The following is a 27,809-nucleotide window of genomic DNA, read 5'->3' on the forward strand; positions in this document are numbered from 1 at the left end:
AGATGGATTAGCAATAAAACAACCATTTCATTATTTATTTTTTACGCAATTTCGCGACCCGTACTCTAATCAAAGACTAAAGGCCCCTACTGAAGATAGGTCACAAACTACGACCGAGAGTTTTTCCTTTTGAAGCGCCAGTCACGTAGGGCGACCGGGCTAGGGCGACTGAAGCACGTCTCCCTATAGCTTTGAGTGCCAAAGGCGGGAAGAAGGGGGTGACTAGGCCCTATCACAAAATGAGCAAATTAGCGACTTTTCAAAGCTTGGTTCCAAACAAGTAGGGCCAATAGTTTAGCATTTAGGCCGTAACATTTAGCAACCAAAAAATATTTAATCCAACAAGTGCTCTCCGAACAACTGGGGACATTCATATACACAACAGATCCACAAGCACCATTGGATCTGAAAAGAAATTACATGGTTGAGGCGCTACAACAGCTTGGAATTAACAGCCAGCGGGGAGGATGGCTTCTCTTAGTTGGAGAGGGGCATTCAGCCACTTGACTGTAAGGAAAAGGGTTTAGCGATAAAATTCTCTCACACCTATATTTGATGTAACATCAACTGCAGAAGAATGAGGTTCGAGTTGATGAACAAGAGAAGGCCGCACAAACCCACGAACCTAATAGTTGATTCATGATGAGATAGGAGAAAGCCATTCATTCCAGTCATTGAGATTCGGTCTCAACGAAGCGAGGTGATAAAATAAAGAAAATCAACAGGAGAGGAGATAGAAGCCGCCCTATTCTATTACCAGACATAATTGGGAGAAGCTTATCCAAAACTAGAGCTAGAAATGCCTTATTTTGTTTTGTTCCCGTTCTTCATTTCCTTCTTCTCAATTCTTGTTGAAGAAGGGTAACGTAATGGATAATGTTCAGGAGGTTACCGGATCCAGATTTCCAATTAGCAATAAGATAAAAAGTGGTGATAGTAGTAGCACCATGAGCTTTCAAGGGAGGGGGCCAGGATCTCTAGTTCTGTTCTGGAATCAAAACAAAAAAAGTAACTAAATAGGCAGCGAACCATTCAGATGGCAGCTTTTAGACGTGATCTATCTCTATGCTTTTTACTGGAATGGCTTAACTTACTCCCCATACGAGATGGAAAGAAAGATAGCGAACCTAGGGTCAACACCAAGGTAGGGGAAAAATCTGAGGAGCATGCCGCAACTAAAGGAGCCCAATTATAAAAAAAATCTTCATATACACAAGCGTGCCGATTTTGATTTTGATGGTTGGCTTTTGCTGTTTAGCTAGCCTCTATGCCTTTGCTTCGTGCTAATGCCAACAGATTCCATTGTTCAGCTACTTTAAAAAATGGAGAATAAAGAATTTATTCCCCTATTCAACTACCCATCCAAGAACATTTGGCATGGTGGCACATCCTTCTTGATTGGGCATCTTTCTGAGAGGAAACGGCCGCCAATCGATAGATAGCAGGTTGCTTCCAAGCTAAAACCATTTGAAATGGAATGGAGGCCTAACTAAGAGATTTACGAATCTTAAAAAATGCTTCCAGCAATCTGCATGGAGCCAACAGCTGGAGGGTGTTGAATCTTGCAAATTGGATCGCTCGCTAGCTACGTCAGATTGGAGCAAGATTTTGTAAGATAAGCCGGGTGCCAGTCAATCGTTGCGGACCAACAATCCAGCAAAAGGGATAAAATCAGACTCCTTGGAAAAATAGCATCTCGTAAGTTTCGAAAAGAAAGACGCGTGGTTTGATTGGTTCAGCCTTTACAAACTAACTATCTTCTCTTCCCGTCTTTAGTTCTCCTTCTTTTTGGTCATATTCCTCCTTCAAGTGCAATAAGAAGTAGGCTTGCTGCTACTACCAGTCTAGGTAGATTGGAAGTGCATAAGAGCTCCAACTACAAGATGATAGGATCTTTAGGCTGGGTTGGGCACGAAAGCTGCATGGATTTGTCTTCTTTTCTTCTGCTATTAAAGCGAAAAAGCTAGAGAAAACTTTGTCAATTATCATTCTTCTTTGGCGAACCCTGATAGGTTTCGCAATCGACCATTTGATAGACCTATTCCTGAATATACACAGAATAGGGCTTCGATGAGCCCTAGATGTAAAGGGGGGTCTTTCTGTAGAAACCTCCACGAACTATCATCGTTTTTTATGGTTTTTCCGCTTCTTACATCTGCTCAGAATAAATTCTTTCAAGCACCGACAGAATCAAAAGCGCCCCTTCTTTCAAAGAGAGTAGGACGGGTGCCTCAACCTCCCTTGAGATAACATCCCATACCATAGGGTAGTCCTATAGAGCCAAAATGAACAAGCAGAACTTGAATTCTCACTTTAAATTGCATATTAAAAAGAGAAGTTCAACCTGGTAAATCACCTAACTTTGTATAGCTGAAAGTTGCCAAATCTATTGATGACTCATGAGCTCGCAGGGCTCATAGGATGGGAAAAGCCCTTCTCTTCATTTCATTATTTCATTGATGGGTTTTCACGACGTAAGTCAGTGGAAGCAAACGGGCAATCGGCTGCCTAAAGGACTGCTCTTCCCATACCTTCTTCCTGTCTCATATGTGTGGAACCTGGTCTTCAATTCGAATTTAGATCTTCACATATCGGTGGTTTTTAACCGTAGCCATTTTGCCAGGAAGTTGCTTTGACAATGGAATTCTTCCACCAATCCCCTTCATAAAAAGGGAGAGATGAATTGATATATTTATTGGATCCGTCGGAAGATATGACATTTTTACTACCCAGGGAAATGCAAAGAGAACCAAATATTCGTTCATTGCCTTTATTAAAGAGAGCGCAGAGCACACTTATTGTAGAAAGTGATCAGTTCTTTTGATCTTGTTCGGGCTTGGAAAAGCTTCCTTTTTCAATTCCAGAAGTAGAGGAGCCTATGTAGAAGAAGCTGTAGAAAAGCACCACCATGGTTCAAGTCCCGACACATGGGGGATTAATTCAGCTGCAATGCCCTGCAACGGTCAGAGAAAATGCATCTTCCATAGCTAGGAAGCACTAGCTAGGCAAGTCAAACTGGGAATGGACTCCACCCCGATTAAGATCCTCAAACTCATTTTGGCACAATTTGTCATAATTCAAATAAAAAGTTTAGTATAGTTTTGGTGTAAAATGATTTCAACTTTCAAATGACCCATTTTTCTAAAAAAATATATTTTCCTCCCAGATATAATTACTTATCTGATAATTATACATCTAAATTACTTATCTGATAGCTATACATCTAAATAATCAGAAATCAACTGCTTATACTGTATCAAGCTTATAAAAATGCTTCTAAAGACTTTGGCGACTCTGGATACAGTAATATTAACTCAATTATTACTAAAAGAAAAATCTATTGCTACTAAATATCTCTTTTATTGTAGTGATCCGCCTCAACAGCAGGAATTCAAGCGTGTTGATCATGATCATTACAAATAGAGGATCCCAGTTAGTCTTACAAGTTTGCAGTAATAGTTTGGTAGAATCAAGTGGGCTAAACAGAAGAATAAAGGGAAAATTATGCGGATAAACAAATATATACTAGTTAATTAGCTAAAATAGTTATAGTTTGAATTAATTATGGCTCACAGAAAACATCTAGCTGTAATTATAGTTTGAGTTTTGTATAATTCGAGCGATTATACGGTTGAGTTTTGTATAATTCGCGCAATTTATACAAATGTTGTGCGCGAATCGAATTGTATAGAGAAATATACAAATACTACAAATTGTATAGCGAATTACATAAACGTTGTGCATGAATTGTATAGTGAAATATACAAGCGTTATACAAAAATTGTGAATTGTATATAGAATTATACAAATGTATCCAAATGTTGCGCAAATTATACAAACGCTGCTATAACTATAACTACGAATTGTAATTAGCAAAGTATAACTATGCAACATAATTAAAATATTTTTGAGTAACTATATGCGAAAGTTCCCCAAGAATAAATGATAATACTTGGGCTGAGCCCAGCCCAGAAAGCAACACCCATTTTCAGACACTGAGCCCATAATTTTTCATTGTTCCTGGTGCATGAATTGATTTGGGATTCTTGTGAAGAATAGAAGTTAGTTGTGGTCGTATCTAATTTCCATGATTTTTTTAAAGTTTATCTCAATTCTTAGATTAACCAACAGATATCATATGGAACTAGTTCTTGCGTTTCTAATTAGTTGCTAACACAAAAATATAACGCATCAATTAGTAACGCATACATTAATAATGTAGAAACTAGTTTTAATCAAGTGTTTGGTTCATTGCTTTTCACTTAATTTTGTATTTGATTTAAAACTCTACAGGAATCTTCTTTACAATTATACCCTTGAATTTTGTATGATTTTCTATTTCATTTAACTAGTCAAGTTAAATACTAAAATATAATTTAAAAATATTATTAATTTTGAGGTGTGATCTGCCACTACAGAGATTCTTGATAGCAAAGTGTATTTCTATTTTTTGTTGGTCAAATGTACCTTAAACTTAACATAGATTTAATGTTCAAATACTTGAAGCTTATTCAAAAAAGAAAACAAATAGTTCAAGTAATCAATCGACAAACTACATTTTTTTAAAAAAAAAAACAGAAAAACCAACCCAATATAGCAAACCAAACATGGAAAAAAATATTAATTTGTAAAATCATCAAATTATATTGCATGGATTTGGAGAATTAAAAAGAACATTTACAACCATTCCGATAAAAATAAAAGAGACATCAAATTACAATATATATATATATATATATATATATATATTTTGGAATTGAGGGATAGTTTAATCATTTAGGGGTCTTATCCAAGAATTGTTAAACCTTGAATTAATTAACCCTTTATTTTCTAGGGATAAAATAAGACCACATATGATGCATAACTAATTCATAAATTAAGTTAAATAAAGTAATTAAACAATGTATTTTCTGGACTAAATTTTACAAGGAGTATTTGTTTTAATACTGCCTGCCAAACAGGTCCTTAAATGTTGTAGTGGAATGATTAATTTTATTTTATTACTTTATTAGTTAAAGGTTCGAATTGTGAGAATGAAGTCGTCTCTAGTAACACTTCATCTCTCAAGTTGAAACTATTCAACGCGAATGAAGTAATTAGATCCCAAAATAAATATCAAACGTCAAATAAAAAATTTGCACCTTACATATATATACATACATGCTAGTTAACAGAAGAAGTGGATTTCCGCCTTTAGCTTCAAAAGATATCTTTCAATTAAGTTTATATGATAATATTTGTTTTTTAGTGTGTTTAAAAAGAATAATAACTTTTCAAATTTGAAAATAAATTAAATTAAAATTTTATTTTAAGAATATTTGTATGTAATTAAAAAAAAAATTTAGAGGAGATAATAGGGTGAGAAGGGAGGGTAGAAAAAAAATTCTTAATTTTTTAAATTTTAGTTTCTTTGAAATAATATATTTTTAAAACTTTTGAATCAATCAAACATTAAAAAATTTAAAAATATTTTCTAAAAAAATACTCCATGTCGAACACACCCTTGATTAAGAATATTTATTCTTTTTGTAGCATCAATCAAACAATCTTCAAATTGAAACTTCAGCCATAATTTTGTTGTTCATCTTTGGTTTCCTCAAGTTCTTTCCATATTCAGCTTTCCTAGCCGTTGGAAATTTCCAATCTTTACGGAAGACGGAAAATTTGTATGAAGAAAATAAATGAATTTCTTACTCTTTGTTTTTTTTATGTTTGATATATAAATAAAAAAATATTATTTTAAAATTATTTATAAATAATCTAGACAAACATTATGGAAGATAGAGGTGTGGGGATGGATGTTATGAGGGTGAGATGAATATGAGCGGAGGATGGGGTGGACACAATCTAGATTGAATATCACTTGTAAACTTATTTTTGCTACTTTCACTAGAAAAGTCATTTTTTTCATTTTTAAGAAATATTTTCGTAAAAAAAAAAGAGAGATAAATTTTGACCAATCAAATATATATATATATATATATATTATTATTTTTCCACCCTATCAAAGAAAAATTTAAGAATATATTCCTAAATCAGCATTTGTTCTTGTGCATAAAGTTTGATCTAAAAATGGTTTCTCCGGAAGTCCACTCTTTGATTTCGCATGATTCGCCTTTGATTTAAGATCTTTTCCTTTTTTAAAAATTAGTTTCCGTCCGATGATCAGTATCTGTATTGAAGCCCAATTATATTTAGAGGTCTATTTATAATAATATGTTCTTTATCAAAGATTTTTTCATATCTTGGTTTTTTTTATTTTTGTTTTTTATTTGATATTTAATATCTATTTTAAGGCTTAATTAATGCAAATTTACGCCAAAAAATTTCACTTTGAAATTTAAGTGTTTCCTATTAAAGAAAAAATTGTTCTTAATATTTAATTCTAAGAACTTAAGTTAAAAATGATAGAATATCTTACCATCGGACCCCAAGATGAAACAATACTTTACTTCTTCCTCTATCAATATGATTCTCAATATTTTCACATATTATTATATGTTGATATCTCAAATCTGTCTGGATATTCCTTTAAATGCTCAATTAATATATCAATCAACAATATTTTTTATCAATAAATCCCGCAAAACAAGAAAGACGTAAATCACTATGGTCTTATTTGATTGAAATATGAAAGTAGGATTCTTAAGTACTTCACCATCTCAAAGTACTTGTCATTTTTATTAAAAAAATTATCTCAAAATATTTATTATTTTGGGAGTTTAAAATAATTTTTTTTTAATTTTATTTTTAAGAATGAGCTAAAGGTCAAAAACACATCTAAACTATCCTAGTTTATTGAGTTTCACATTTGAACTATTGAGAGTATGAGTTTAATATCTGAACTATCACTCAATAGTTAGCAAAACACACTTAGACGATAACTAGACCAAAATATTTATCTACAAATGCTTCTAGGCGTGTATATCCATAAAATGTTTGCTCATGCATATATAATGGCTCTGGTACATTAATTATTTTTATATATTCTTTAATTAATTTTTTTAAAACTCTAAACTCTACCTTTTCCAGCCAGAGATATCTATGCCACTGTTTTAACCTTAATGTTTAATCTAATATTTATTTATTTAGTTTTGTCATGATGAAATTATTTCTTTACGTGATAAAATTTTAAATAAAAGAAAAAATGTAGTACACACATTATTAGAAATTAATCGAGGTATATTTCACTAACCATTAAATAATTGTTCAACTAATAAAATCTCACACTCTCAATAATTTAAATATGAAAGTCATCAAAAAACTAAAATAATTTAGAATGCAAGAACTTCAGAAATCCTTAACCACTATTTATTAAATAATTATGTAAACCGCATTGAATATGTTCGGTGCTATGCTGAAAGAAATTGTACTAATTATATCTCCAATAAATCATTAAATGCCAAGAAAATGTCAAAAGAGCTAGTATTTGATAATCGTCATTGTTGGGCTCGTGCATCACTCGTCATCAATAGTTAATAATGTCTGCCAATTCAGTAATATTTAATATTTTCCTGATCCATCCTAATCTTAAGTATAAAAATAAAAATTATTTCAGCAACATCCTACTTCCATTAAAGAAAGTTGAAAATGATTTCTCCAATTAATTGCCTCCATTATCGTTTTATTTTATGCCAAAAAAAAAACACTCACTGTATAGTCAAAAAACAATTGTAGTAATATATTGAAGTGTCATTTTCTCCTTATTTAGGGTGGTTGCCACATATCATGATATGTCGGATGAGCTTAGTTGAGCTGTTGAACAGCCATAAACGAGCTGTAGATGAAGCAGAGAGGAAGATGAAGAAGATGAATTAGAGAGAAGTTAGAGAGAAGGAAGAGAGTTTATTTAGGGCTTCTCTGTGACTTGAGAAAAATGCCCCTTGTGATGCTCAGTACATAGTTACTATATGTATATATAGTTAGTTACATTTCATTAACTGACTAACAAACTAGTTAGTTAGTTCTAACTATGTACCTAACTAAAGTGACTACAATACCCTTATCTCTAACTGATTTTCTAACTCCTTTAACACCTTCCTTTACATCTCAACACTCCCCTTCAAGCTAGGAGGTGCAAAAATATTTAAGGCTCCTAGCTTGGATAGAAGGTGCTCATGTTGGCCTCTAGACAATCCCTTTGTCAGTATATCAGCTGGTTGTTCTTGAGTTGGTAAGTAATCAACTTTGATCATGCCTTGTTGAAGTCTTTCTCTAATAAAATGACAATCTATCTCTATATGTTTTGTTCTTTCATGATAAACTGGATTGGCTGCAATTTGAATTGCAGCTTTGCTATCACTGTAGACCTGCACTGGTACCTTTACATTAGCTTCAACCTCCTTCAACATTCCCAGCAGCCACACAAGTTCTGAAACAGTAGATGCCATGCTTCTATATTCAGCTTCAGCTGAACTTCTAGATACTGTAGTTTGTTTCTTGGCTTTCCAAGATATTAGTGATTTTCCCATCTTGATCAAGTATCCTGTAACTGATTTCCTGGTGAGTGCACATGCTGCCCAGTCTGCATCACAGAAGGCTGTAATTTGATTGTCTGATTGACTGGATAGTAGTATACCTTGTCCAGGTTGTTTTTTCAAATATTTGACTACTCTTAATGCTGCCTCCATATGTGACTTCTTTGGCTGGTTCAGAAATTGACTCAATGTCTGAGTGCTGAATGCTATATCTGGTCTTGTCATGTTGAGATACAATAGTTTGCCTATGAGTTTTTGATAGGCTGCCTGATCTATTAGAGGATCATGTAGCTCTTCTTGCTTTGAGTTCACATGATCATCATAGAGTTTTGATGTGAGCTTGATGTTAACATCCATTGGTGTTGATGTTGGCTTAACTGTAGTCATTCCTACTTCTGATATCAGATCCAGAGTGTACTTCCTCTGATGCTTAAGTATTCCTGCTGTGGATCTTGCAAATTCAATTCCCAGAAAATATTTGAGCTCCCCTAAGTCTTTCATCTTGAATGCACTTTGTAAAGCTTTCTTTGTCTCCTCTATCAGCTTTAGGCTGCTCCCAGTGACTAGCATGTCATCTACATATACCAGTACAATGACAATACCTTCTGCTGACTTGTTAATGAATAGGGAATAATCATATTGGCTTTGTTTGAACTTGAGAGAAATAAGAGCCTCAGTAAGTTTGTGATTTCACTGCCTTGGAGCTTGTTTGAGTCCATAAAGGGACTTTGTTAGTCTGCATACATTCTCCCCTTGACTGACAAATCCCTGAGGCAGCTGCATATATATTTCATCCTCTAGGTCTCCATGAAGAAAAGCATTGAAGACATCCATCTGGTGAATGTGCCAGTTCTTGGAAGCTGCCATGGCTAAAACAGCTCTGACAGTCACCATCTTCACAACAGGGGAAAAAGTTTCTTTGTAATCAATCCCTTCTTGTTGGCTGTATCCTTTTGCTACCAGTCTGGCTTTGAACCTCTCTATTTCACCTGTGGATTTGTATTTCACCTTGTATATCCATCTGCAACCAATAGGTTTCTTCCCTGCAGGTAAAGAAGTGACTTCCCAAGTATTATTGTTTTCTAAGGCCTTGATCTCTGTCTGCATAGCTTCAACCCATCTTGGGTCTTTGACTGCTTCAGTATAGCTGGTAGGTTCAATCACAGAAGTTGTAGCTGCAATAAAGCACTGATGAGAAGGTGACAGATGAGAGTAGCTTACATAGTTGGATAGAGGATATTGAACATCCTGTTGAGCATTCAGAGAGACAAAATCCTTCAGCCACATGGGTGGATGTTTGGACATGGCAGATCTTCTAGTAATAGGTGTCTCAGACACAGTAGTATCACTTGCAATAGACTGTATTTGTGTAGATACACACTCTTGTTCACCAGCATCTGGATGCCCACATGTAGCCTCTTCAGAAGGCTCAGAAGTAGCAGTACCTGGTATTATGAATGGAACTGTCTCATCTAGACCTTGTAAGTTATCTACAAAGAGTTGCTGGGTGGCTGAGTCATCAGCCTTGGCAAATGGAAATATGGCTTCTCTAAACTGAACATCCCTGCTAACAAAGAATGAGTTATTGTGCAAGTCAAACAAAATATAACCTTTCTGCACTTCAGAGTACCCCATGTGCACAGCTGACTTTGATCTGGGCATGAGTTTGTCATGTTCAGTTAGATTCTTGGCTAGAGCTAGGCACCCAATAGTTTTCAGATGAGATAACCTTGGTTTCTTGCCATATAATCTTTCATAGGGAGAGTGGAACTGAAGCACACTGCTAGGCAGTCTGTTGATCAAGTAAGCAGCTGCTAGGACACAATGACCCCAAAATCTGATAGGGATTTTTGCTTGAAACCTGAGGGCTCTGGTTACCTCTAGTAGATGTCTGTGTTTCCTCTCAGCAACTCCATTTTGTTGAGGAGTGTAAGGACAAGACCTTTGATGGATAATACCTAGTGTTTTGAACATATTATCACATACTGAATTCACAAATTCAGTACCATTATCAGACCTTAAGACCTTGACCACCTTGTCAAATTGATTCTTAGTATACTGCAAGAACAACTTAATAGACACACACACATCTGACTTGTGTTTAAGTAAGAATATCCAAGTCATTCTTGAAAAATCATCAACTATTGTAAGAAAATACTTATTGCCATCAAATGTAGGTGTATTATATGGTCCCCAGAGATCAACATGTATCAAATCAAAGCAGCTATTGCTTTTGATGATACTAGAAGGAAATACAGCTCTAGTTTGTTTTGCAAAAGGACACACTAAGCATTCAGACACCTTACACATACTGAGTTTATTCATATTGAACATCTTGGCTAGTACAGCTGAAGACACATGGCCTAGCCTTTTATGCCATAGCTCTATATCTGATTCCTTCTCTGTGAAAGGACCAGCATCAACAGAATATGCAGATTCCTTAGCTTTACTTGCAGCACTTTGAGTAAATTGATTCCCCAGCAGATACAGACCTCCCTCTTCTCTACCAACTTCCTTCACCTTCCCAGTGTAGAGTTCCTGGAAAACACAGAAATCAGGGAAGAAGGAGACAGAGCAGCCCAACTCCTTGGTTATTTTGCTGACGGACATTAAGTTATACTTGAATTCTGGAATATGGAACACATTAGTAATCAAGCTTTTAGATGGTAGACTACAAGAACCAATATGAGTTACTCTAGTGATATCACCATTTGGCAAGCACACATCCTTAGGAGTACTAAGTTGAAGGACAGAGTCCTTTAGTAGCATCTGCAGTTTAGACACCATATGGTTTGTTGCCCCTGTATCCACTATCCACACATCACTATTTTCAGTTACACATAGAGCCTTACCTGCATTGTTTGCCTTATTGCAATCAGGTACATTGACTCTAGAACCAGACTGTTGATTCATCATCATAAGGATTTGTTCATATTGATCTTTTGTAAATGTACAACCCTGAAGTAGTTGTTTGATCTCTCTCTCAGCTACCTTGTCAGGATTAGTGTTTGGTGATTTGTCTGTAGTATGCTGTACTGTGCTATTCCTACTCCACAAAGCTTCATCAGTCACATTTGTGTTCAAGCCATAGGAGAAGTTGGCCTGATCTGACTGCTGAGATTGACTTGTAAGGCTATTGGTGTTTGCATGAACTATGTTTGCACTCTGAGTCTTTCTTTTTGACTTGAAATCTGGAGGATATCCCACCACCTTGTAGCAGTATTCTTTGGTGTGCCCCCTACACTTACAAAAATCACAGATTAATGATGTGTTTTTCTTGAACCTATTGCTCATACCTGGACTGTTTCCAATTCTCGAGTACATAGCAACTGACTCAGAAGTTGATGCATGTAGTCCCAAATTGTTGATTCCTGTAACCACAGCCTTTTGGCTCTCATCTCCTACTATCATAGCATATGCTTGATTGATAGTAGGTAAAGGATCTATCATTAGGATTTGACTCCTAGCTTGATGATATGTGTCATTCAGTCCCATTAGAAATTGATATAGCTTTTGTCTATTCATGTGAGCTACAAAACCTCTGGACTTCTCACAATTGCAGCAAGGTGAGGGCACTAACACTTCAAACTCATCCCACAGTGCTTTCAGCCTTGTATAATATGCTGATACAGAGGTTGTTCCTTGTTGTAGAGTAGCTATTTCTTTGTGTAAGCTATACGTTCTCGAACCATCAACTCTATCGAACCTCTCTTGCAGGTCTGTCCACACACTCGAAGCATTCGATGCAAATGCAATTCCACTCAACAAACTCTTTGAGACTGAATTCATAAGCCATGACAACACAATTGCATTTGCTCTTTCCCATTGGCCCCACAATTCTTCACCATACATTTCTTTCCTGCATGTTCCATCTACAAGCCCTAATTTGTTTCTACCTAACAATGCTAATTTGATTGACCGATTCCACAAGGTGTAGTTTTCAATACCTTGCAACTGGAATGAGATGATGCTTATACCACTCACATCTGTGGGACTAAGAAATAGGGGATGATTATAGTCAATACCTTGTCCATTGTTACCTGTTGAGCTTGTTGAACTCGGCATACTCACTCGTTGAGTTAAATTTGTAGCTTCACCTGTCATTTTCCAACCTTTTGAGCTCTTTGTTGCGGAAGTTAGTGTACTTGTTGCAGTTTTAGCTTCGAAGGAGCTCCGATCTGCAAACTACCAGCTAACACTTTAACCGATTCTTTGACTCAGATCTTTGAGCCTTTGACTCTGTTGTGTTATCTCTTTCAGCGACCAACGCTCTGATACCATGAGCTTAGTTGAGCTCTTGAACAGCCATAAACGAGCTGTAGATGAAGCAGAGAGGAAGATGAAGAAGATGAAGTAGAGAGAAGTTAGAGAGAAGGAAGAGAGTTTATTTAGGGCTTCTCTGTGACTTGAGAAAAATGCCCCTTGTGATGCTCAGTACATAGTTACTATATGTATATATAGTTAGTTACATTTCATTAACTGACTAACAAACTAGTTAGTTAGTTCTAACTATGTACCTAACTAAAGTGACTACAATACCCTTATCTCTAACTGATTTTCTAACTCCTTTAACACCTTCCTTTACATCTCAACATCGAAGCTATCTATATATAATATTATCTTTTGGAGGAAAAATAAATATATAGTAGTGAAGAAACTTAGACCACTACTGAGAATTAAAATAATAATGCAAAAAAATCACGACCTATATCTTGTAGTATTTCAATAATTTTCAACTAAATTTCAAAAAGCAATTTTAAATTATTACTTAATAATTAAAGAGATTAACTCTAATACCTCAACTCTAATTGTTAACTATAACTGTTTTCTCTATTCTCCAAGAAGTCAAACCAATTTCTTATTACAAAACCTCACAAACTCACTTTCTAACATAGAACAATTATCACTTAACAATGATTCTAAGTAGAACTTAACACAAAATTAACTTCAGAAAAAAACAAAAACTAACTCTAATTTTTCTTTCTTCTGTAGTTTTGTTTTCTTATGCGTCGTCACATGTTCTTGCTTTAAGATATTCTCGTTTTTTTGATTGCAAAAGCTGTTTCTCTTGTAAATGGATTTTCCTTCTTATAGATCTGGCTAATTACTTTTCCTTATAGGAGTGTTACTACATAGTCTTTTCTTATTTAGGAGTCTTGAATTTTATATAATAAGGATTTTACGGTTTTTGTATTTTTCATGCTTTTATCATTATCAAAACCTGTTCAAAATATTATCATGTCATCAAGTAGATATGTTTCATTTCATGGAATAATTAATGTTGGGGTTTTATTGAATGAAAGTGAAATTTAAAAGATTTCTTTACGAAAGAACTTTATCACATGCACGTTGGAGGAGAAAAAGGGAAATTTTGAGTTTAAATACAAACGCACTTTTTCTATTTTTACAAAAGTTGAGAAGATGTTTGTCTTGTGCCATCGTCGCTCGCTTGCTCAACTTTTACGTTTTATTTTACGTTATTGTTTAATTGTATTTAAAAAATAGTCGTTTACGTGAACAATTTATTTGGGTTGCAACCTGAAACAAAAGGTTATATCTCTTCGTTTGAACTCAAACTAAAGAATATTAAGATTTTAAACCAACAAAGCCTATATAAAGTAGAGACAGATTGAATATTTAAATTTGAAAATTTTGATTTTTAATGTTCTTATTAGCATTAATAAATTTATTGAACTTTTAAAGTCATGGCTTTGGAGTATAATATTTTTTAAAAAGTATATATATAGCAGTAATATAATTTTACCATATTTATTTAATACCAAGTTCAACTAACGGCCTGTTGGATAAACTTTTTTTAAGCTGTTTATAAGCTGAAAAATGTTTATTTTAAGCTAAAAAAGACTGGGGTAACCCAACTTATTTTTTTTGACTTATAAATTGTGTTTTCAGCTTATAAACTGTTTTAGATAAGCTTAGTCAAACAAACTCAATTATTTTTTGGGGCTTATTTTAAGTACAAAATGACTTTAAGTTAGCCAGTCAAACACTCAAAAAAGCTGAAAACAACTTGTAAACAGCTTATAAGCTAATCCAAACGGGCTCTAAATATGGTATTGTAAGCTGCATCCACCACTATTATAAATGTGGTGTTGTTAGGTCAACCATAAATATACAGATCTGATACAAAAATGCTTAAACCATACTGAAGTATTTAATATGTAGGGAAGGGTACCTCCGTTTGGTCACACCATCACTTGGGACCAGAGGCAGAGCTAGAAATTAACATATTGTTAGATCGGACTTAATATCTTTAATTTAAATTTTATATTTATATTAAGAAATTCGTTGAATATAAAAAAAATTAAAATTTAAGTTACATTATATCTAATATCGTTATCCTAAAATTTAAAATTCAAATTTTAACAATGTATATATCATATTTGTCACAGTTCAAATACATAATACTATGGTCCATTTTCAAAGTTTAAAAATTTGTCCATATTAAGCCCAAAAGTATATATATGATATCAATAAGTATTGCGCCTTATGAAACATTTCGCTTTTTCAAAACTAAAAAAAATAAAAATTACTTAAAAGTCTTTCGATTCTTCTTGACATGTCCTCATTAGCCTATCATTTGTCCTAGATATTTGATCAACGGCCCTCAAATCTTTATAATTTCGTGCCGAACCAGGTCTTTGGCTCAAATTATTTTGGAACCGGAAAAAAAAGCAATTTTTTTCCATTCAATTGTTCTGTTTGGGACAAAAAAAAAAAATCCCCCTTACATATTACTTATAAGAAAAGATTACCAAAACATCCACCTAAAAAGGCGGTCAACTAGAAAATCAAAGTAAAATTAATTAATTTTTTTTTATAACAATTTGATATCCGAACTCAATGACTCGATAGATCGATTAAATTAATTTGCAGTCACATCATCCCACCATGCACTCCCTTTAATTTTGGAGGTAATGTGAAATTAACATTGGACCTACCATATATAAACAAAGACAATGAAGAAACATTGAAAATTTGAGATGAAGATTTATTTTCCTTTCTTATCCAATCAGAAATACGATTGAGAGTGGATACTTGAAAATTTGTTCTTGTATATTCTGAACGAACTTAAAATTAAATTACAAATATTCAGTATGATCATATTGATGTAATAAAAATTATCAAATGCTTGTAAGTGATGTAACCAATTAAATTCTCATGAAAGTTCAAAGGTGTATGGTTTAGGGCAACCACAACAACATACTCAATAAAATCTCATAAATGAAGTTTGAATAGAATAGAATATATATCGATCTTATTACTATTTAGTGGAGGTAGAAAGGATATTTTCGAGAGATAAATATATGATGTATGACAAATTTTTGTCATGCCCCGAGAGGGTACCCTAGGTGTGACCGGCACTCAGAAACCATCTCTGACCTCCGAGAGAATCACTTGGTCTCATCACTCATTTGTACATCAGCGAAAGACTTAAGTGAAAATAAAAATACTTATGTAGGCTTGTCATCGTCAACATCAAATGAAAGAAATAATCCTTGGAAGAAGTAGGTTTAAAGGAGAACTACTCCAACTACATCATCAAACTCTGTCTATGAAACCTCTAACACTATCAGAAGGTGCCAATGACATGTCCATGGCTACCTCAAAAAAAACATAATACTCAACAATAATAAAAGAATAAAGAGTTCCTCTAAATACAAGGACTCACCAAATAGTTGGAAAGTAATTATCTTCAATGATGCGTCTGTTGAGGATCTCTAACACATGTATTTGCATCATAAAACGATGCAGGTCGAATGACGTTAGTACATGGAATGTAGAGTATGTAAAATGGCAGGAAAGTAAGGACAAATATCAAGAAACTCTTCTCAGGAAGACTCGGTTCAGAACTCAACATCATCTCGACATCAATATGTAATGCAAGTTTAAAAATAATAAGAAGAAGAAGAAGCAATGCTTACTCAGTTGGGAGTTTCTCTAACCGACAACCATCATTTATGAGCTAGTGATGATACAACGAAGCGATGTCATTGCCACATCCATCCAATATTTTGCCAAGGTAAAGGACATCACTATGTTGGATCCAATCATCAAAGTCCTCTTTTTGGACCTTAAGAGGCAAAGCCTCCATCCTACGCTGGCTACGTACACTACTAAAAAACTGTCAAAAAATGATGCAAAAAAGTGATGGACTGAGTCACTTTTTTTTGTCAAACTCGAAGGAAAAGCGACACAGTCACTTTCGGCGCTTTTTTGCTCGACGCTTTTGAAGGAGCGACAGACAGGGTCGTAAAACGCGATGGACTGCGTCGCTCCTTATTTTTTTAATTAAAAAATATATATAAAAACGACGGACTCCCTTTTTTATTTTTTTTAAAAAAAGAAATTATTTAATAAAAAACGACAGACATTTAGTCTCCGTCCATCGCTTTGTTTATCTGAAAATTTTGCAGAAGAGCGATGGACAAGGTCTTTTAGTCCGTCGCTTTTCTGGAAAAATATAGAAACAAAAAACCAGAAAAGCGACGGATTAAAGGACCATGTCCGTCGCTTTTCTGGAAAAATATAAAAAAATAAAAACCAGAAAAGCGACGGACTAAAGGACTCTGCCGTCGCTTTTCTTCAACACTTTTGACAGCAAAAACCTGCAGTTTCTACTGCCCACCTGCAATCAAAATTTAATTCAATTGTATTCAATTCAGCCCATTCAAACACAAATAACAACAAACAAAATTCGCAAAATACATAATAACAAACATAATTAAACACTTAAAATGAATAAAATTATAATTTAGAACGATTTAAAGTACTTCAAAGTTAACAAAAAAAATTCAAAATATTCATAAACTAACAAAGGGAACCCTAAGGACTATTTGCTATATTCATCATTATCGTCGGAATCATCCGGAGTAGATGCTCTTGAATAACTGGGCGGAGGCTGACGGGCGAGGTTGAGCACTTGTTCTTTAATTTGCTCAACTTGTTCATTCATATTTTTTTGATCATCGATACTTCTTTTCTCTGATTCTGTCAATGTGCGTGTAAGTTCTGCAATTTGCTGAGACATTGCAGCTATCTGAACCCCGTCAATGGCCTCAGGTTGACTCGACGATCCAATACCTTCTAAACCTGATTGGAGTCGTCGTACATTATTCCTAGAGCCCATTCCATATATTCGGCCCTTGTGGCTGCCTCCAACCACTTTTTCTGTCCAAATTTGAGTGGACTGTTCAGGCGTTAGCTGAACCGAATCTCCAATCTCACGTACGTGCCGCTCATAATATTGCTGCATATTAGAAAATAAATGTTATAATCAAACTCTCTCTCTCTCTATCTATCTATCTATCTATCTATCTCTCTCTCTCTCTCTCTCTCTATATATATATATATATATATATATATATATAAAAAAAAAAAAAAACTTAGAATCAAAATATATTATAATATATCTTAAATAACTTACATAGGCTTGTTCGGCCCTTTCCTCCATCTACTCATCTGGATCTGACTCATTAGTCTTTTTCTTCATATAAGTCTTTTTAAAGACTTCATAGCGATAGGGAGTGCGTCCCAATTCTTTTTCCTATAAATAAAAATATAATTAATGAAATAATATTTTGTGAAATAATTTATTTGGGAAAATGAATTTAAACTTAAAATTTAGAAACATTACAATCTCCCTCTGAATCATACCAACACTCTTTTCACCTCCGGTGTGCAACGAGCCATCCTTTAGGCTGACTCTTGCTTTTTTTCCTTGATCGGACAAGGCCTTGAATTCTTCGGTATCCCAATACCGGCATAATTCTTTAAATATATGAGGCAGCATCCAACTCGAAGGTGCCCGATCATCCCTAGCTTTCTTTAGCCAGCTAGACAGTCTGGCGCTCGCTTTTCTTTCAAAAGTGATCGCAATGACCATATTGTACCTTGGCTCCCAGGTACATAAAGTCTAAAAAAATGAATAACGTGAAATAATTAGTTAAGTAAAGTATAGTAAAAATATTAAACGTAACTTAAAAAACTAGATTTAAAAATATATATACCTTGAATTCATTAAACATTGCCTGGCGAATACTGTTTGAAATCTCCCGCTAAGAGTGATAGGGCTCAGTATATAGCCTCCTATCACTCTCCTAAAGATCCCTAGCAGCATTCTTCGAAGGATGTCACCTGCAAGACACATAATAAATATGTAATTATATCATCAATAAGTTACTAATATAGCAAAAATAAATAAATAAATAAATAAATAAAACATTAAAATTATGAGGATCAATCAGGCTCAATCATGACTGCCCCAAGTCTGTCCCTATACCCAGGAGCTAACCCAGACACATCATGTAATGCCTCTGTTCTAGCAGTAGAAGAAGGTGTAGGTGATGTTGTGGGAGTGTCAGTCTAAACACTAGAATCTCTAAGTTTCAAATTAGATATGTGAGGAGACTGAGATCTGGGAGATGGAGTAGAAGAAGATGATAACATGAATATGTGTATTAGGACTAGCTCGGCGGTGCTGCATCTCCGACGCTAAAGAAATATGTCCTAGGATATCGTCAGGATCAACAGGTCTCCTAGACTTCTTTTTACTTCTACCAGAATAGCTAACACCAAGATGATCCCGGAATCTATCACCATCATTAGATGACATCTGCATGTAAAGTAACAATACAATATATAAAAACCACATAGTTGATTAAATTTAGGGTTAGAGAAATAAATAACTTACATACTAGTGATAATCTACCACTCTATTCCTCCTCACTTGTTTTATTTTCGTCATCTTTCTATTCGTACTCCTTAGATGTTTCATATTCATTGTCAATCCATTCATCCCCCTTAAATAATTTATATTCCTCGTTTACTTCTTCCTCAACATTTGGCATTATAAGTTCATCATCGGAAACCTCTTCTACTATGTGTTGAGGATGTTTTAGTGTGGTTTCCAACTCAACATCAACTTGTCGTTGAACAAGTGCAACATAATTTTGGTACGCCGCATCTAATACATTCTCAATTTTAATTCTTCCCACAAGCTTTGTCTTAATAACAACCTATCAATCAGCCTTATCTTTACGCAATGGATATGGAGCGTAATAGACTTGCTTAGCATTTTGGATAATGATGAAAAGATCATAACTTCCGTATTGTCTAGTGTGCTTAACTTCAATTATATTATGTTGTTGGTCCATTCTTGTACCTTTGTGTGATGGGTCAAACCACTTACACCGAAACAATACTATCTTTTTTAAGCCAACCTGAATATCTTACTTCAATAATCTCCTGAATGACACCATAATATTCTACAATTTGGCCATTACCATCGACATCACCTTGAATGCACACACCACTATTATTGGTTTTCTTATGCATAAAAACTTCTTCAGTTTGAAACTTAAAACCATTCACACAATATTTATTCATTGTATGAAAATAAGATGCAGGCCTGAGTGCGATCTCTCTCACAAATGGCGAATGTTCGACACTTGAGTATTCATCATAAACCTACAAATTGATTAAAAATAATACAATTTACTATAAGGTGAAAATATTATACATATTGATTCAATATAAGCTTTTACACCTACATAATTCTTTAGCCATTTGGAAAACCTCATATATATGGCTTCATTGCTCTATGTGCTTACGAACGTGTTGATAGTTATATGTACAATTTTGATAGTTAGTAATCACTTATTAATATATAATTTGATAATTTAATTTCACACTTACTTAAGATATGACTGAATTTTTGGATAGTTAAGCAGAACATGTGTCACAGCTGATTGTCTTTCCATGTTAGTGAAGCTTCATCTTCCATGCTGTTTAGATCCTCGACCAAAATGATTAAAAATTGAAATCGATGGATATATCGGATCCTTATCACCTTCATCAATGTGAATGAATAACTGCCTTTAGGCTTGACAGTTTTACCGTTTTGTAATTCTTGCAACCACAATTCTTTTCTCCTACAGTATTCCTGTAAGTCCATTTTAGCTCTTGTGTTGTCTTTTGTCTTGCCCTTAACATCCATCACTGTGTTAAACAAATTGTCAAATAATTTTTTTCAATATGTATCACATCAAGATTATGTCGTAGGAGATTATCCTTCCAATACGGCAACTCCCAGAATATGCTCTGTTTGATCCAATTATGTTCAACACCAAATCCAGGAAGTCTAGATGGTGGAGTTTCTGTAACTTTAGGCAATTAAGAAACTCTCTCCCAAATTTGATGTTCTGTCAGTGATGGAGGTGGAGGGTCATTTTCAACTATATTATTTTTGAATGCATGTTTTATCTTTCTAAACTCATGGTTCATTGGTAAGAACTGACGATGACAATCAAATCATGAATTTTTTCTGCCATGCTTTAAGGTGAATGCCTTACTATGTTCCATGCAATGAGGACAAGCAAGCTTGCCAACAGTTATCCCACCAGACAACATTCTGTATGCAGGAAAATCATTAATAGTCCACATTAAAACAGCACGCATAACAAAATTCTGCTTAGTTGATATATCGTAAGTCACTACTCCTTCAAACCATTATTGTTTAAGCTCATCTATCAATGGTTGTAGATAGACATCAATCAAACTTGTAGGATTGCGAGGACCTGGAATAACACAACTTAGAAAGATGTACGGACTTGTCATGCACAGTTCAGGAGGAAGGTTGTACGGGGTAAGAAATACAGGCGAGCAAAAATAAGGTGAGGCAGCATTAGAGAATGGTGTGAAGCCATCTGCACACAACCCCAATCGTACATTTCTTGGTTCACTAGCAAAATTAGGATACATGTTATCAAAATGTTTCCATGTTTCTCCGTCAGATGGATGTGACAAGACACCCAATGGCCTTCTATATTCACGGTGCCATTTCATATGTGGGGCAGACCTCATCGATGCATACAACCTCTTTAATCTGGGAATAAGAGGTAAATAATGCATCGCCTTAATTGGGACCATCTTTCCAGCAGGAGTCCTCTTATAACGAGCTTGTCCACAAAACTTACAATTTTCTAATTCACTATCAGTCTTGTAGAACAACATACAGTCATTAACACAATAATGAATTTTATCATACGACAATCCTAACTTGGAAACCAATCTTTTTGCCTGATAGAAGTTCTTAGGTATGTTAAACTCATGATTAACCAGTTCGCCCAAAAGATCAACCATTGAGTCCATAGCCGCATGAGGAACATTCTAATTTGATTTAATATTCATTAACCTATCTGCAACTGACAAAGCAGAATGCAGACTCCCTTCACATAGTGGACGACTAGCCTCTTCTAAATGTTGATAGAAACGTCTTGCTTCTTCATTAGGAGTTTTATCAAAATATTGTTCGGGTTCCATCCCACCTAAAACCCCGAACATATCATTAACCATTTCATGAACTCTATCATGTTGAAATGTATAATGTTGAACTCTATCAAGTAGAACCCTATCACGTTCAACCCTAATTTGACCATGTGATGTAAACATATTATATTCATCCACGGACAGCAGATTATAAAATATATTATTCAATCTATTTATTTCTCTATGATCTACCCATACAAAATATCTAGGCTTAAATCTATTACCATACAAATGAACCATAACTATATCTGGATTAAAAAATTTCAAGCATCTACATTCACGACAAGGACACCTAACCAATCCATTTCACTTAAAAACATCAAGTGTCATGACATGATCGATAATACTTCTTACACCATCAATAAATTCAGATTCCAAACCACCACCAACTTCATAATGCATGTTATACATCTACAAACGATGATCCATGTACAAAATTACATATATTCAAGTTTAATTAGTTCATAAAGACTACAATTCATCAGGACTACAACTGTCATTAATTCAAGTTATAATTAATTAATTCATATAATAATAAAGTTCAAGCTCTACTTAATTCAAGTTATAATTAATTCAAGTTATAATTAATTAATTCATATAATAATTAATTCAATTTATAATTAAGTTCAAGTTCTAATTAATTCAAGTTCTAATTAATTTCAAGTTATACTTAAGTTCATATTCTAATTAATTCAAGTTATAATTAATTAATTCATATAATAATTAAGTTCAAGTTCTAATTAATTCAAGTTATAATTAAGTTCATATTCTAATTAATTCAAGTTATCATTAATTTCATGTTCTAATTAATTCAAGTTATAATTAATTTCAATTTCTAATTAATTCAAGTTATAATTAATTCAAGTAAAAATTAAGTTTCAAACCTCATGACATTCAGGTTGAAGTTATAAATTAAAATATCCTAAAACTCAAGTATCTAAGTTATTCAAACTAGCTATAAAGTTTAAAGAGTTCAAAATTTATACAAACCTAAAAAAATTCTAAGTTTAACTTCAAAAGTTCTAAACTTCAACTTCATGACTTTAAATATCTAACTCTACTTAGCTTAATTAATTCTAAAGTCTAAAGATTTCAAATATTATACAAATCTAAAGTTCAAAATTAGTATCTAAGTTATTCTAATTATAAGTTCTAAATTAAAGTCCTATATATAATTCAAGTATCCAATTTCCAATATTTTTCTATGTTTCAAACTTCAAAATTTCCTATATTCATGTATCTAAGTTATTCTAAAGTTCAACATTAGCTTAATTAGTTCAAAAGGAAGTTTAACCTCAACAAGATTTCTAAAGTAAACAAAAATTTCAACTTCAAAGTTCTAATTAAGTTCAACTTCTAAATTTAAGTATCCTAAATTTCAAGTATCTAAATTATTCTAATTATAAGTTCTAAAGTCCTAAAACTCAAGCCTCTAATTAAGTTCCAATATTTTTCTTTAAGTTTCAAACTTCAAAACTTTCTAAGTTAATATCCAATATATAAATAAACTACAACAAACTAAATGGAATAAACTAATTAAGTAACTACTAAATCACAAATTACTATCCAATTTACAATCTAATTCAAAAGACTCAAATCTAACTTAAAGCTTAAAATCAAAACTATAACAACATTCACTAATTTTACAATCCAATATACAAATAAACTACAACAAACTAAATGGCATAAACTAATTAACTAACTAACATCACAAATTACTAAAAAAATTACAATCTAATTCAACAGCTCAAATCTAACTTAAGCCCTACAATCAAAATTATAACTACATTCACTAATTTCAAAATCCAATATACAAATGAACTACAACAAACTAAATGTAATCACCTAATTAACTAACTAACATCACAAATTACTAAAACATTTACAATCTAATTCAACTACCCAAATCTAAATTAAGTCCTAAAATCAAAACTATAACTACATTCACTAATTTTACAATTCAATATACAAATGAACTACAACAAACTAAATGTAATCGACTAATTAACAAATGACAAATAAAAAAATTAAAATTTAGTTTTAGGTTTAGGCCCTAACCTCTTAAAAATGAATAATACTCCTAAAGGACCATAAGACGGCGGCGGCGGCGGTTGACTGACGGAGGACAATGAAGGGGGTGGAGGGACGACGGTGGGAGGCAGTGCGGCGACGGATTTGTAGAGAGAAGGAAGAGAGAAGAGAGAGTTTAGAGAGAGAGAGAGAACTGAAAAAAATGTGTTCTGTGTTGAACATATTTAACAAAAAGCGACGGATAGCGTCTCTAAGTCCATCGCTTTTTTAAAAATATTTGACCGCCATTTTGAACAAAAAGCGACGGACAAAGCGACACCATCCATCGTTATTTTAAATATGTTGACCAAAAATTTTGACCAGTAGTGACGGACTTAGCGACCCAGTCCGTTGCTACGTTAAAAAAAACTATAAAAAAAAATAAAAGCGACGGACGGAGTCATAATATTTAATTTATAAATAATTATTTTTAATAAAATATATAAAATATTTATATAAAAATAATATTTAATTTTAGCGGAAAAACCTGCCAAAATAAGCGACGCCCTAGGCGTCACTGTCTGTCGCTCCTATTAATTTTTTTTAAAAAATAAATAAAAATGACGGATAGCGTCGTTTTCTCCGTCACATTTTATTTGCGACTCAATCCATCGCTTTTTGTTCTGTCATTTTTTGGCAGTTTTTTTAGTAGTGGTAGTTCTGGGGTTTGATTCAATTAAATTCTTACCCAACTCAGTGTTCAATTCTACTCCAAAACATGTGCTCATATTAACCTCATCATCTAGTCTTATTAGACTTTAATTTAAAATATCAAACTCATCTCAATGCATCATCATCATCATCATTACTTCTTCCTCAAATCATTATGCTTCAAAACATCATTTAACCCAAAGAATCAAATTCATTTAACCTCAATTTTTTTGCTTTTTCAAAACTTAATAAAATACATATATAGTATTAATTCAAATCACTCTTTATGTAAATGAATATTAAAAGACAACATCTTTACTCAAAACATTCATAAAAAAATATTCATGAACATCAAATCAATTAGGGTTCATAAGAAAGTAGCCACGGACAATAATTCCAATAATATGAGAGATAAAAATAATATAATCTCAATGCATAAATATATCTAACTCAATAGAAGAAGAATTAATTCATTTAGAACTCAAGAATTAGGGTAAAACTCAATTATAACTCAATTATGATGAATTTAATGTCATGCCCCCGGAGGGTACCCTAGGCGCAACTGGCACTCGAAAACCATTTCTAGCCTTCAAGCGAACCACCTGATTCAGTCACATTATCATTCAATCACATTCACTCAACAGAATACTCAATCATAGACACACTATTCATAATATGGGGGCCAAAGGCCAAACATTTTCAACTCAACAAAATAATTATAATACGACTTCTCAAAATAGCAGTCCAACCTTCCCACACTCTAATCTATGAAGCCTCTATCAAATTCTAGAAGGTGCCAATGACAAGCCCATGGCTACCAATAATCCAAAATAAAGGAAACGACAACAAAACTATACAAGAAAGCTCAACATCCTCCGGAAACTAGGAGGACTCACCAACTAGCTGAGAGTGTATGTGGATCTTCAATAGAGCGCCGGTTGATGATCTCTAGTACCTGTCCCTTCATCATGAAACGATGCAGGCTAAATGGCGTCAGTACATGGAATGTACGAGTATGTAAAATGGCCGGATGAAACAAACATCAAGAAAACATCAATATCAACTCAGGATCTCACTCATATATATACATAACAACTCACTCAAGGGTCCTAAATCTAACAAGGAATGATTTAGACTTGACCAAATCTCATGCCACCCAACTCAACTGACTCGGAGTACTATCAAAACCTAAATGGGAGTTTCTCTTATCCGACAACCATCACTTATGAGCCAGTGATAGTACAACAATCAGACGTTGTTGCCACGTCCGTCCATACCTTGTCAGGGCATGAACGCCTCCCTAATCATGGATTCCATCGATTAGTCAAGTCCTATCATTTCAGGACAATAAAATGGGAAACATCCGACTTAAACGGTTCGATCCCACGGGAAGCATCCGACTTTAACGGTTCCATCCCTACCTATATTGGCGGCGTAGTTACTGGGTTCGAGTACAGACCATACTCTCGCCTGCCTCGGTGCTCGATACTCCTCCCATGACTCTAGGCTCATAAGACTCCATCCAATAATCTCAAACAATCCCTCACGGCTAGTTTCATTAGGACCTTGCCAACTCATCAACTCTATTCTCATCTCAACTCAATCAAGTCATAATGGCAAGTCTCATTTAGGACCTTGTCCACTCATCAATTCTACCCTCCAATCAACCCAATCAAGTCTACATAGATAAGCATTTATAATATCTCACAACATAACAACCCATTTCCCTCCTCACTTATCACATCTTTAGGACTCATCACAACTCTAAGGTTTTAAACCAACAATTCGAGTGAAATAACACATTTAAGGAAAATTGACTTATTCAACATAATCACATGGTTAAAGGAATCAACAAAGCATATTAACAAATCACCTCCATCAACTCATACTAATATGAAGATTTTAGGACCTTCTTAGCTTAACAACATCAACACATATAGAATCAAATTAATAGGAAAGAAAACTCATTCAAACATAAACCATATCAAGAAACTCCATTTTCATGGACATCTAACCTCAAAGCAAGAGTAGGGCACATGGGTGGACTCAACCCATGTTTTGAGTAGCCTTACATACCTTAGTGAAGACTTGAAGAAAACCTTGTTGGGTCTTGAATGGAGGACTCGAATCTTGAAGCTCTTGGAAGAATTCTTGTTGGAAATAGAAAAGAAGAAGAAGAGAGAGAGAGAGAGGTTTCTAGGGTTTTTCTAGAGAGAGAGTGGGGCTGCAAACTATGATCCCAAAATGCCCAAGGATGATACATATATAATTTGGGTGAATTCCTAAATTTCCCCTTCTCAAAAGTCTTGAAAATAGGCTAAAATGCTCCTGGCGCGATAGTGGCGCGTCGCGCCATTGCAGTGCCAGACCAATTTCACCTAAAAACCTGTACATCAGTTAGTGGCGTGTCGCGCCAAGGACCAAACTACTGAGGCACATTTTTGGCGCGATAGTAGAGCGTCGCGCCCTTACAGCGCCAAGGCCAAATCTTTCTGGGTTCTGGAAATTGGCTTGAAAACCCTGTACACCTCATAGTGGCGCGCCGCGCTAGGGGCCAAACTACTGAGGCTTGTTCCTGGTGCAATAGTGGCGCATCTGATGATCTCCTATATGTTTAATTTTGCATAATCCTCTGTGGTGTCCGTAGTCTTAACTGCCAAGAAGTGAGCTGATTTCGTCATTCTATCCACAATCACCCAAATCGAATCATGTTGCCTTCGGGACCTCGGTAGACCTGTAATAAAGTCCATGTTGATCATCTCCCACTTCCATTTCGGAATTTCTATATTTTGATCTAACCCGCATGGCCTTTGATGCTCAACCTTCACCTGTTGGCAATTTGGGCACTTGGAAACAAATTCCGCAATATCCCTCTTCATCCCACTCCACCAATAGATTTCTCTTAAGTCATGATACATTTTTGTGGAGCCCGGATGAATAGAGTATCTGGAACTATGTGCTTCGGCCATAATCCTCTCTCGAACATCATCGACATCAGGTACACACAACCTATTTTGGTACCTCAACACATCATCTCCCCCTTTGGTAAAAACCATTACCCCTTGTTTGTGAACAACTCCCTTCAATTTGAGAAGGACAGGATCTTGGTCTTGTTTCTCCTTTACCTCTGCCACAAGTGAGGAGGTAGACCCATCCTGAATAGTAACTCCACCTTCGTTGTTCTCTTCAAGAAGAACTCCCAATCGTGCTAGTCTGTGTACTTCCTTCGCCAATTCTCTCTTTTCTTCCTCCACGTGGGCAGTG

Source organism: Solanum dulcamara, chromosome 10, assembly GCF_947179165.1.
Source record: "Solanum dulcamara chromosome 10, daSolDulc1.2, whole genome shotgun sequence".
Lineage (NCBI taxonomy): Eukaryota > Viridiplantae > Streptophyta > Magnoliopsida > Solanales > Solanaceae > Solanum > Solanum dulcamara.